Here is a 13,684-nt window from a genome sequence, read left to right on the forward strand (position 1 = left end):
CCAAGGTTGTGCTAGAGCATCCATAGCTGCTTCCCCCTGATGTGGAGTCAAGGAGAAGAACCTTTTGCACTTTGTATTTTGTGGTGTTGCAAACAGGTCGCAGCACGGCGTCCCCCATCTCCTGAAAACCTGAGCTGCTACTGTTTCATTTAGGGACCACTCGTGAGGAGAGAGAATTGTCCTGCTTAATCTGTCTGCCAATATATTTGATTTCCCCGGAATGTGGGTCGCTACCAAGAAACGGCTGGTAGCTACAGCCCATTCCCACACCCTCATGGCCTCTCTGCAAAGGGGGTAAGATCTGGTCCCTCCTTGTTTGTTTAGATACCAGACCACCGACATGTTGTCTGTGTGGATGGCGATTATGCCCTGAGGGAGAAACTTGTGTAAGGCCTGTAGGGACAGAAGTACATTGATGTGGAGAAAAGTTTCGTCTGGAAGCCAGGAACCCTGAACTAACCTGCCCAGACAATGCCCCCCCCACCCTGTCTGGGAGGCATCTGTCGTCAGGGTGACCACTGGGGAGGGAATAACAAAAGGACTTCCCTGATTTAGATTGGATGTCTGAAGCCACCAGCGAAGGTCCCGTTTGCATGTTTCTGTAATCATAATGGGGTGATTGAGGGGAAGATCCTGAAAGGACCATTGAGTCGATAATAGCCACTGAAGAATCCTCATGTGCAATCTTGCCAGAGGAACTAGAAGAACCGTGGCAGACATCGAACCTAAAACTTGTAGGACCATCCTGGCTGGGGCCTTGGATCTTGAAATCAGGGCTTGAACTTGGCCTTGTAAAGTTTGGATCCTTTCGGTAGGAAGAAAACGCGCATCAATTTTGAGTCTATCTCTGCTCCTATGAACCTTATGTGCTGAGAGGGCAGCAAGACAGACTTTGACCAATTGAATGTAATTCCCAGGGTAGCACCCAGGAGATGGTGGCTTTGAGGTTGTCCATTAGTAGATGACTGGTGGTGGCAGTCAGGAGCCAGTCGTCCAGATAGGGAAACACTTGGAATCCAAGACTCCTCAGGTGAGCCGTTACTACTGCCAAACATTTGGTGAACACCCTGGGGCTGTGGTGAGACCAAAGGGCAGAGCACAAAATTGGAAATGACTGTCTCCCAGGCTGAAGCGCAGATACTTCCTGGACGCCCGATGTATCGGTATGTGATAATAGGCGTCCTTGAGATCTATGGAGCACATCCAAACATCCTTCTCCAATAATGGGAGAATGGATTGTAACGTGACCATTCGGAATTTGGATTTCGTGACGGATTGGTTTAGTCTGCTGAGATCCAATATTGGTCTCAGGTCCCCTGTCTTTTTTGGCACTAAAAAGAACCTTGAGTAATTTCCGGATCCGATCTGGTCTGTGGGGACCGGTTGGATGACTCCTTTTTCTAGCAGCTTTAAAGCTTCTGCGGCTGCAATTTCCCTTTGACTGGGTGGTGGGTCCGGGATTTTTTTGGACGGTGGGGGTGAGTGTGTGAAGGGGATGGTGTAACCTCTGGCAGTAATCCGAAGCACCCATCTGTCCTGAGTGATTGACTCCCAGGTTTTTAGGTGCTTGGCAAAACGGCACCCGACTGGCTCCGGAGCAGCACAGCCGGGCAATCCCTCATGAAGTGTGAGAGGCTGAAGAGCCACGAAAGGACTCGCGGTCTCCAGAATTGCGGGGCCCTCTGCCGCCTCTGGGACGGCGTCTCCCAGAAAAATTTCCCGCCCTCTGCCTCTGGAAGGGGAATCTTCCTGCTGTTGATGGAAAAACTTACGTGATTTGCGGAACCACATCTTCCCTCCTCCTTTAGCCTTGGGATAAGGCCGAAAGGGAGTGGAATAACGTGCACCTATGGCAGATAAAGTTTTTCCTTCTTGCTCACAGCGGGTAAGAGTGTCTTTAACCTTAGGTCCAAATAAAGAGGACCCATCAAAGGGAGCGTCGGCGAAGGAAGACTTGAAGGCCTCCGCAAAACGACACAAACGGAGCCAGGCTTGTCTCCGTAGAGCCACGCCTGTGCCTGCCGCTCTACCCGCCCCTTCGGCCGCATACGAAATGAGCCTCATGGACGAGTTAGAAATTGAAGCAAGGATAGCCAACTGAGAGCTAACCGACTGGGCTAGCTGCTCAGGTAGGTTACCTGAGAGGGAATCTGACAGCTCCTTGACCAGATCCCTCTGAAGCCTGGTAAAATGTGCCAAATAATTCAGGGACCTTAAAGTAAAGGCCGCTGAAGTCAGGGTACGCTTCCGCATCGGTCCATGCTCCTAGACTCCTTATTAGGGGGCTGGTCGGGCGCTGCAGCCTCTGCCACGTCCTGTTGTGTAGCAGATGCCACCACCATGGCATCTACAGCCACGCCTTTAGTGAGGAACTCCTTCTCGGGTGGGGCAGACAAAAATTTGTTACGACGAGAAGGGACTGGTTCCACGGTATCTGGATGTTCCCACGCCCTCCGACAAACTAAATCCAGGAGCTCATCGAAGGGCGGAGACACCCAGGAGGCGGAGGGCTGAGCCCCGAAGGCCTTGAGGAGCACTGACTCATCAGCAGAGGGGGGTTTGGATATCCAGCCGCCTCGTTGTTTGAGGATCTCTAAGATGTCTGCAAATGAGACATCATCCGAGGACGACTTCGGGGACCCCTCCGCATCATCAAGATCAGTGTCCGATGTAATAGACTCGGGGGAGTCCACGTGCTTCCTCTTGCACGATCTCTTCCTTGGGGGTTCCTCTGAAGACAACTCCGAAGAACCCTCAGGAGGAGGGGAACCCCCAATGGGGGTAACCTCAGGCCCAGGGGCTCCGCTGCCTAAGGACAGGGGAACTGCCAAAGACCCAGTCTCCACGCCCAGGGAAGGTGCCGGTAAAGCCGGAGAGATGGCCGAAGAAGACTTGGCCAAGGCACTCCTCATAGCTCTGAAAGCCGGACCCCCAGAATCCTGGGAGTGTCCGGTCCCCGGAGCCATGATAGCAGACGGAAGTCCCGCAGCCGAAGCACCGAGAGGGAGGCTTGGAACCGACAGCATAGGTCCCGAAACATCACCCCCAGGTCCAGCCGAAGAAGTCCGTGTACCAAACTCGGACCCGAAGGCCGGGGTTGGAGTAAGGGTCGGAGCCGACCCTAAGATCTCCACCGGCTCCAACAGCACCTGCTCGACGGAGCCGAAGCGGTCGGAGGAGGAATGGCAATGACATGGGCATGGGCCATCGGCTCCGAAGCCAACTGGGTCGGAGCCGAAACAAATTTTTGAAAGACTGGGGACTGGAACAGTCTTTGGAGCACCCTGTCTATGTCCGAATTTGACATCCTCGATGACCTAGAGGATACTGAACGGGTTCGAGATGGCCTCTCCAACGGCCCCAAGGGGCTAGGGGACCGGCTCCGAGGCGACTCGATAACTATCGGCGCCGAAGGAATACCCACACTAGTTTCCATCGGTGCCGAGGAGGACTTCGGCGCCGAGGAGGAAGTGTCTGAGCGGACAACCTTTGTCGGCTCCGAGACCAGTGGAGCCGACGAAGGTGACCCGCCTCTCGATGCCCCAGCCATCGGCTCCGAAGCCAGAGGAGTCGAGACTGGTGGCATCGAGGCAGACCGTTCCGCCCTCGGCTCCAAAGTCCTTGGAGCCGAAGGAGAAACCTGCCTATGTCTTTTGGCGGTCGGATCCAACGGACTGGTCGGAGCCGACGCACTTTTCTTTTTAGCGGGAGAAGGAGAGGATGCTAAAGCTTCTTCGAAGGAGGGTTTTACAAGACCTTTTAATATGAGCTTATTTTTCCTCTCTTGGAGGACCCTCGAGGAAAAAGCGTGACACACGCTGCAGGACTCCTGCAAATGCTTTGCACCCAAACAATAAACACAGAGAGAGTGGTCATCTGTGATCGACATTTTAAAGTTGCACTTGGTGCACTTTTTAAAGCCTGAAGGCCTAGGTACCTGAGACATTCCGGTGAATTAAAGCCCAAAACACAGTACAAACACTGTAAATTAGAAAAAAATTCTCTCTTCTTTGACCTTTTTTACAAGAAAGAGAAACTATCCACAGTATAAAGGATCCGAGATCCCTAACAAAACAGAAGTCACCTACAATCAAAAAGACCGGGAAGGCCTTTACACACAAGAGGTACTCCTAGTCAACACTCACAACACAAGAATTTACTAAGTAAATTTCACCAAACTCACTCTAAACACAAGAATAGCTGTTAAAACAGCTTTTGTTGAAGAAAAATAGAAATTCCTGACAGAAAAACTAGTGAAATTAATCACTACTTAGCTCAGCCAGCTCGAGACCACGTCTTCACTTGTTAGCGGCAAACGAGATCTGGGGGACTGGTAGTGGTGCATCCTGGGATATAGTAAGCTCAGCCAATAAGAGACTTCGCTCTTTGGCATAAGCGTGCCGAGTCGGAGCCGAGGGATCGGCTCCGAACCCATCAGTCAGAATGTAGGCGAGATAGGATCACATAACATCAAATGTTTGCATCACTTTCTGTCTAAAACTGTTAAATAGATGTTTTTTCAGTTATGAAACTCTTATCAGGGGCATCAGTTTAGAAAATTGTGGACAAAGTATGGCCTAAAAAGCCTTGGTTTCTCTAAGTAATGTTCAGAAAATTGTACTCAGTAGAGTACAAAGAGAAAGCCTAGCTACACCCTTGATTATTTAAATGTTCATGTTCCTCACAGTTCCTCACTGTAACTCTTTTCCACACACTGACTGTTAAGGCATTTTTTAACTGATACTAATGGTAAATAATACTGAATCATATTAATCCATCAACATAATATTTTTTAAGTATAAAGCAACATATTTTACCCATCCTGTGAGCTTCTTAGCCGAAGTTGTCAGTAAGAGTTCCACATATTGCCCATTTGTTCCACATCATGAGAGGTGATGTTCCACAAATTAGAGATAGGAGGTTGAGAGCTACAAATGTAAAAGATCCCGTGGACTTACTGAAAAGAGTAGGGGAACTTTACTGAATTATGCATCAAAAAAACACCAGAAGTATTGTCCACAATAACATTAATATTTCCACATAATAAACAAATAGTACTCCAGAAAAAATGCATCAGAAAAGAAAGAAAACTCTAACCACCCCACCCTTTTTCTTATAACCACTTCTTAATTCAGTTATATTTGGTTAAATAATTCTTGACATCTCATATTCCAAACCAGCTATAAAGGCCCAACTATTCACCTATCACGAGAAACTACCTTATTTTTGTTGAAATGTTCATACATTCCATAAATAATATTCATATTTCAATTTGAAAGACATAACTATGAAATTCATATTCCCACAAATTCCATGTTATTATGGTTATATCACATTCTAAAAAAATGTTCCATTGTCTGCTGAAGTTTATATAAATTACAAACTCTATCCTTCGCTTGTTTGTACTTTATTTTGCCATTAATTAGGAGATTTCCCAGCATAAACTGCCACAAAAAAATCATATATTTCAAAACATGAATGAAACCTCCCCTTCTTTCCCTTATTACAATTTTATTTATTATTCTTCTCTTCTTTTGTATCCCACAATTTTGCAAAATGTATCTACTTATTTAATGCATTTATTTATCCTTTATTGACCAGGCTAGTCCTACTAAGATAGCAGCATAGTTTCAGGGACAATCTGAGGTGGTATTTATACTACTTATCATTTATAATACTATACTACTAATAACATTTCCTATTATAGTTTCATACCAGTCTCTGCTTTTATCTACAGTATCATTCCATTTAATATGCCATCTTTTTATGAGCTCAAAATTTATTTTTATTTATTTATTTTACATTTGTTAACCGGGATGGTCCGACTGGATGCATGTCCTTTTTCAGTGGAGGCCCGGGGAGAAAAGCTCCAACAGAGTTACATTGATAATTAGGTACAGTAAATGAGCTGAAAGAACTTAACAAAAACATAGGCTATTTACATACAAGTACAAGACTGCCATTACTATTTCTGAGATTACTACAAATGTAACATTTATAACATATTAGCAAGGACGGTAGGCAGTATAATGACATAGAGTTAGACAGGATACATATTTCTTTATCACAGTATACAAATTACTTATCATCTTAGCTAGTTGTTTATGTTTTAATTAATGGCACAGAGCTAGTCTGGGTTTGAGCAAGGACATAGCCAGTGTGACTTGAAGTGGAGTTTTAGACTATTTTTGAATTGACTTAGAGAAGTTGCAAGCGTGATGTTATTTGGGAGAGAGTTCCATATTTTACCAGTGGTGTTGGCAAATAGCGCGTCACCACCTAGGTTGAGAGATTTAGTTGTTTGGACAAGAAGTCTGTTTGCTGAGCGAAGGCAGCTTAGATTGGAGTAGGGAGTCATTAAGTTTTTTAGTGCTGGGGTATTCTCAGGTTGTTTAAGGATTTTGAAGGCCTCTATGAGTTGGGACTGGTGAAGAAGGTGTGGGAATTCTATCCATCCAAGCTTTTTCAGGTTAGTACAGTGGTGTGTTCTGTAGGGTAGGCCTGTAACGAACCTGGCAATGTGATTATAGCAGGATGAGAGCTTGGCCAGATCAGATTTGTTAAGGTGAGTGAGGACAGGAGAGGCATATAGTAGGGTAGAGAGAAGGTGTGAACAGGCTGTGGCTGCCCTGGCATTCGGGGTAAGGAAGGCTTTAATTCTATATAGGGTCCCAAGTTTCTTGTTGACTGACTTAATGGCTTGGTTGATATGTATATCAAATCTGAGTTTATTGTCAATGTTTACTCCTAATAGCTTTGTATAGGTGTCTGGGGAGATGATGGTCCCATTATTGGATTTTATAGTGAAGTTTTCAGTCGGAGATCTATTGGTTGGGTAGAAGAGAAGTAACTTGGTTTTGTTTGGATTTAAGATCAGGAGATGGTTGGCAAGCCAGTTTTCGACTTGTTCTGTTTTTTTTTCCATCTTTGATTTTTTTTCTGTTTTCTTATTTCCCAAATCCCATATCTTTTTATATTTTCCCCACATTATTTCTCCAACATAATCTTTCTTTTTTTCTGTATTTTCTTTAAAATTCAAAACATATAAAGATGTGAGGTAAAGTATCAGCTTAATTAATCCTAGAATTGTCTTACTCTTGACAATACACTTCCACTCTCTTAAATGGATTTAGTTTTGACTAATATGTGAAAGAAATAAACATCTACAATTCTTTTTTTCAAAAAATATAGGCAAGCCAATATCTCCTCTCAAATAGCCTAATTTACCTAAGGCATTGGCGTAAATCAGATGTATATTTTATCTTAAAAAACAGAGTGAATGTCTTTGACATATCAGTAACACTCTTGATTTTATATAAGATAACTTTCCATTGGTCTGCAATATCTCTTATTCTAAATTGTATTCCTTAAACATTAAATTCAGATCTGGAAAATAAATACCATAAATTTGAGTGACATCCCCAAACCCTTAACAATTATTTTTACTTATTTTTATTTTTAATCTTATTTTCAATAAACAGTTTTATATATTCACCACAGCTTCAGCAATCCATTCTCTCCTCTTTGTCACAATTAAAAAAAAATCAGCATAAGCCATATTAGTTAAAATTACAATATCGTTCAGTACTTTCACTACTCCACATGAAATATTTTCTTTAGCATTTGATATAACAGAAATCATTACCAAAGTAAATAAGGTCCCACTCAATGGACAACCTTAACACTTCTATTAATATTAATTTCATTGTTAAAATGTCCATTAATAATTACTCTATTAAATGATAACACATAACTATATCTAATTATCCTTACTTTTGTGGAAACTATATTGTGAAGTACTTCCATAATTTTACAATGCTTAATATTGGCATAAGCTTACAATACTTAATATTGTCATAAACATTTCCATATCACAAGCATTTTTCCCAAGCTTTATTTTCACTTATCATAATATTAACTATTTCTTTAATTACAAGCAGCTTATCCTTTTTGTCTTTTCTACATATCCCATAAATACTATCATCTATCATGCTTCTTAATTCTCTTTTGTACAATGTTAATAAATAATTTATAATCCGTATTATTCAGTGTTAAGTGACACCAGTTTCTGGTATAATTTCTATCATATTTTTTACATATAAACTTCACAACAGATTCACATATTTTTCTTTATTGAATTCCAAGATCCAACCACCAATTCATTAACACAACAATTATATACATATTTTCTCATCAAGTTCTTTGTAAAATCATATCTCAAATCACTGGGACCTGGCATAATTATTCTTTTAACTTATGTTAATACATTTTAACTCATTCACATTATTTTCTTAACAAAATATTTTGCCAGAGATTCATAAAGTGCTTTAATATTCTAAAAGTCAGTTGCTTCTATTGCTGAACCATATAAGCTGCATGCATCTTTCAATTCTCTTAAGACTGTCCTTGGCAAATACTGCAGTAGCATCTTCTAAAAGAATACTGTGCAGTTTTCCCTTATCTTTTTTTAAATTTCTTTCCTAGAAAATGTGACATTCCCTTCACTTTTGCCTTGCAACAAATATCTATGTTTATACAATAATTTATTTATTCTATCCATATTTTTATAGGTTCATAGGTAAGTATAAAGTTAGCTGCCTTGCAGGACATTTTAAGCCTAGCTAACTTCCTTCCCTTTTGTGTTTGAAATAACCTATCCCATTTAGTTATAGATTGGCCTACCTATCCCATGGTTGATAATTGTACATTACCCATAATAAGAATACCTGGGACCATACCACAGATAATTTGAGGGGAACCATGCATTGGGATAAAGCATTTAGGAACTGTCTCTGTCCATTAGTAGTACAAGAGTCAGTCCTTGGGAAAATTTTCTGATTCTCATCCATAGGTCTGAGTTGCACTTGAATATGGACATTGATACACTTTGTTTCATGTGGGTTGAGTCTGTTCCAGAGTGCATTTTCTTGATTAATTGTTTTTTTACTAATTAGATTTTCTTTATCAAAAACTTCCTTTTCATATCCTATCAAATGCTTCTTATACTCTAGTAGTATATGATTACATTTATTTTTTTCTTCCAAAAGTCTTTTCCTAATCTAACAGATTCTTTTTTATACCTCTCCATTTTTTCAATATTTTCATAACAGTAAGTCATTGTTATGTGATCATTCCATAAGTTTTCAGTATGCTTTTTAAAATCCAGTTCTTTTACTATTGTATTATAGTTAAAAATCACCTAACACATTTATATTCATCTTTTGCATAATAAATTTCTAAATTTATTCAAATAAAGATTTAATTTTTTCCTTGAAGAGTAAGCATAAATATCAGTTACTCTCCAAAGAGAAATATATATATATATATATATATATATATATATATATGTCAAAAATAACATACCACCCCTCTCCCAAATTGAATTACTAAAAAATCCATAGTTTTAATGTCCATACTGAACATTAAACATACCACATTAGAAAATAATGCATCAAATCTCCATCTTATTTCATTTTCCATACTACAGTTTTTCTGTAGTTGTATTTCTCTTTTACAAAGCTCTTTCTCAAGCAGTTCCCATTATTTTCAGCTTGTCTACTTTTTCCTTGTTCACACTAAAATTATCAAATGTGTTGCTCATATTAACATTCTGTGCCATAGTCTTTACTCTTTCCTCAAAAATTAGGATTATCTCTCCTTCATTCATAATTTAAGTTACCATTATTTCATATATACTTGCATCACCTGCCCTTTTGTTATTGTTGTCCGATTCATTTTTGTATTCTGTCTTATTTCAATGTCTTCAATGTCATGTGTTTTATGATCAGACTATAAATGGTTTCCCCAACACACACTTTGTATATTTCAATTAACAATTATTTTTACTTTGATTTTTACTATGTCCCAGGTCTCCACATTCTGAACATTTTTTTTGTTTGGAAACTCATTTCTTTTAAGTATGTTGAAAAAGCACACTGGAAGCAGGTTTTTGGCTGACCCCAGTACCTACAAAACTGTACTCTCCCATACAAAAACAACTTCTGGAAAATAAATAATTTTTATAATTTTTCTGTCAGCACAATTCAATACAATATTCATTTCCCACCCTATCCAATCATTTCCTTATATATATATATATATATATATATATATATATATATATATATATATATATATATATATGTGCGTGTGTATGTGTGTAATGTCAAACACAGTTTTACATTTCGTTTCTAGAAAAGCCTATAATTCAATGCTAAACTGTACTTTCAAATTTCTTTTAAACAAGGCAGACATGCCTTTTATTGTACTGTTATTCCATGGCATATAAAAAGATTTATCAAATGGTGTAACAAAATTTTCTACTAAACTAAAGTCTCAAAAGTCACTTCACAAAATGATTCAATTGCAATATGAATGAATTTTCATATGTCCTCTGCACAAACCCCAAATGGACATTATCCCATCCCCAAAGGGACATTATTCCATAAGAAATATCTGTCTAGTTCACTAGTCTTAATTTCATAGGTAGGTACTAGGCTATTGGCTCTAGGGCCTATATAAGCCGAGCCAAAAATGTACCCTGGCTTTCGCCACCCAAGAAAATTATTTTCCTGTGCCCCTGTTGAGCAGAGTCACAGAAGTGATCCCAGGGGTGAATTTCCTATCTCACATCCAACCATCAAGATTTTTCTTGAAGAGTGCTAATGAGGAGCTTTGTTTGATATAGATAGGTAGTTTGTTCCAGAGTATGGGAAGTCTCTTGAACAGAAATCTATCCCTCCATCATGCTCTATTTATTGTGGTGACAAGGTTTAGGTCCCTAGAGCATGTAGCTCAGAGGGATTGGGATTTCTTTAAGTGGAGCATGTCCAACAGCTCTGGGTTTGATATAGCTTTGTATGTTAGGCAGAGATCGCCTTTGAGTAGGCGATAAGCGACGGAGTAAAGATGGAGTTTTTTGAGATGGTCTGCATAGGGGATTTGTTTGATGCCAGTAATCCTCTTTCTGAGGTATTTCTGCAGCCTTTCCAGTTGTTGTATATGTCTTGTGAGGTACATACCAAAAGGGGCATTGTGCTCTATAATGGATCTAATGAGAGACAAGTAGAGGGGAACAATGACCTCTTTTTTCCTGGATGAGAAACCTTTTGTGATGAGGTAGAAGGATTTCCTGACTACTGTGGTGATGTGATTATCAAAGGAGAGACTACTGTCCACATGTGTCCCAAGGTCTCTTATCACACCTTTGGTGTTAAGTAGACTACCGCCTATGTGGTAGTTCATGGGTATAGAGTTTTTTACCAAAAGGCATGACAATGCACTTTTTGGCATTAAGCTTGAGGCCATGGCTTTGACACCAGGCATCTGCCTCAGTGAGGCCCTTTGTAGGATGTCCACATCATTAGGAGTTTCAATTATGGCTCCCAGTTTGCAGTCATCTGCGAACTTTGTTAGCCAAAGACCTTCTGTGTTAGCCTGTACTTCAGAGAAGTAGATACCAAACAGGAGAAGACCCAGGACTGAAGCCTGTGGTACTCCACTTGTCACTGGTCTGAAGTCGGATTTGGAGTCTGCTACTTTCACAGTGTGGGTTCTGTCAGTCAGCCAGTTGGCAACCCATCTTGTGACATAGGGATTTATGCCTAGTTTAATGAGTTTATCTATAATTCCGGAGTGGGGGATGGTGTCAAAAGCCTTGGCGATATCTAGATAGGCTGTGTGAACCACCTTACCCTCATCTACAGCTTTGGTGACAACTTCAAAGAATTCTATCATGTTTAGGAGACATGATCTGCCTTTTACAAACCCAAACTGGGTGGGATTCAAAGTTTGGAGATTACCAATGTCATTGTTTATAAGTTCCATGATGATACGTTCCATAGCCTCGCAGACCAGGCTCGTCAGGCTAATGAGGTGGTAGTTCCCAGGCTCCGTGGTGGCTCCCCCTTTATGGAGTGGGATAACCGTTGCTGTGCGCGATTCAGTGGGCACAAAGTCTGAGGTGAGGCTATAATTGAACATGGTACTTAGGTGGGGTGCCAGTTCGTTCTGTAGTTCATGTAGAACGCAGCCTGGGATGTTGTCAGGTCCCATGGATGCTATGTTCTTGGCTTTGCAGAGTGTGGTTTTTACCTGTGCAGCCGTGATTACAGGAACTTTGCATTCTTCTGGTATAGAGATGGGCCCTTTAGGGGGGTGGGGGGATAAAGTTAGCATTGAACCTATCTGCCAGGCTGTTGGCAATATCAGTTGGTTCTGTATATTTAGTGCCATTGTGCTGTACCTCAGAGCAGATCTGATTGTTGCCATTGAGATTCTTGACATAGTTATAGAATGCTTTGTGGTTGTTTTAGAATCAGTGGCAATTTTGTTTTCGTAAGTAGCTTTGGAGGATTTTATGAGGGATCTCAGCTTCTTACTGAGGCTGACCAGGGAGTTCCTCCAATCATGTGATTTTATTCTTTTTAGAAACATTTTCTTTCTTCTGTTGTAGAGTTTGTTTATGGCAGGGGACCACCAGATAGGCTTCCTTTTTTTTTTGAAGGATAGCATCTTGATTCTGTTAGGGATTGCACAATCCATGCACTCGTGTAAGTGCTTATAAAGTGCATTTGTGTAGGATTCAGCAGTCGTACCTCTAGTGTCCGTCTGTATGGGTGTCATGAAGTTTGTCACTTCTGTCTTAAGAAGCATGAAGTTGGCTTTGGAGAAATTGTTTATGGTGGTTTCCCTAATGGGGGGGGGGGAGCAGGATGTGGCTATCTAGGGTGATTAGCTTGTGGTTGGATCTGACCAACAAGGAAATGACCTCTGGTGTGGAACACCAGTTGCCCATGTTGGTAATGACCAGGTCTAGGATATTGCTGCTCCTGGTGGGGGTGTGGATAAGCTGATCCAAGGCGTTGGAATTTATGAATTCCAGAAAACGTTGAGCAAAAGAGTTGGTACAAGAGTAGTTTTCCCAGTTAATGGTGGGGTAGTTGAAATTGCCCATTATTAGGGTCTTAGGTTGTACCCTAATATTTTCCAGTGTATCAAGAAATGAGGAGTGGGGATCTTAGGGCATGGTGGGGGATCTGTAGCAAGCTACAATTTGGATTTTGTTCTTGCCCAGAGTTAATTGCACTTGGATAATCTCAGATGCATTATGCTGAGCAACTAGCCTGGAGGTGTGGATATCCTTAATGAATATGGACACACCTCCGCCTTTAGTGTTTCAGTCCAGGTTAGGTGGCCAAAATATAGCCTGGTAATTACAATACACCTGTGTTGTTCTGGTTAACTTATATTTTTTGTATTGTTGTAGAAACTGTACTTAAAAAATGAGACATATGATTGCTTTCTTTTTCAAAATTCAGTTGCAGTTTCTTGTCTCAACTACATTATCAACAGAATTCTGCAAACACTCACTCTTCTCGTGTCTACTTTCAGCTGCAGTCACTTCCTCTCCCTCTGACATACATTCCACCACGATATCGGACCATGAAACAGCCACATAGTCACCTGATTCCTCCTCATCAATATGTCATATCAATAAAGTGGTTTGCAAACTTCCTTTTTGTAATTCTCTCACCTCAAAATGTGAAATGTCATCACCCGCATTATTTGTACCATTTTCCATGTTATCACTTTCTTAACAACTGCCTTTTCAGACATAAAGCATTCTCCACATCCCAGTCCTCTCTCTCTACCTTACTTCCTCTGTGGCACGCCCTTTTAGAAA

Source organism: Protopterus annectens, chromosome 16.part0 (assembly GCF_019279795.1).
Source record: "Protopterus annectens isolate FY-2018-M chromosome 16.part0, PAN1.0, whole genome shotgun sequence".
In the NCBI taxonomy this organism is placed as follows: Eukaryota; Metazoa; Chordata; order Ceratodontiformes; family Protopteridae; genus Protopterus; species Protopterus annectens.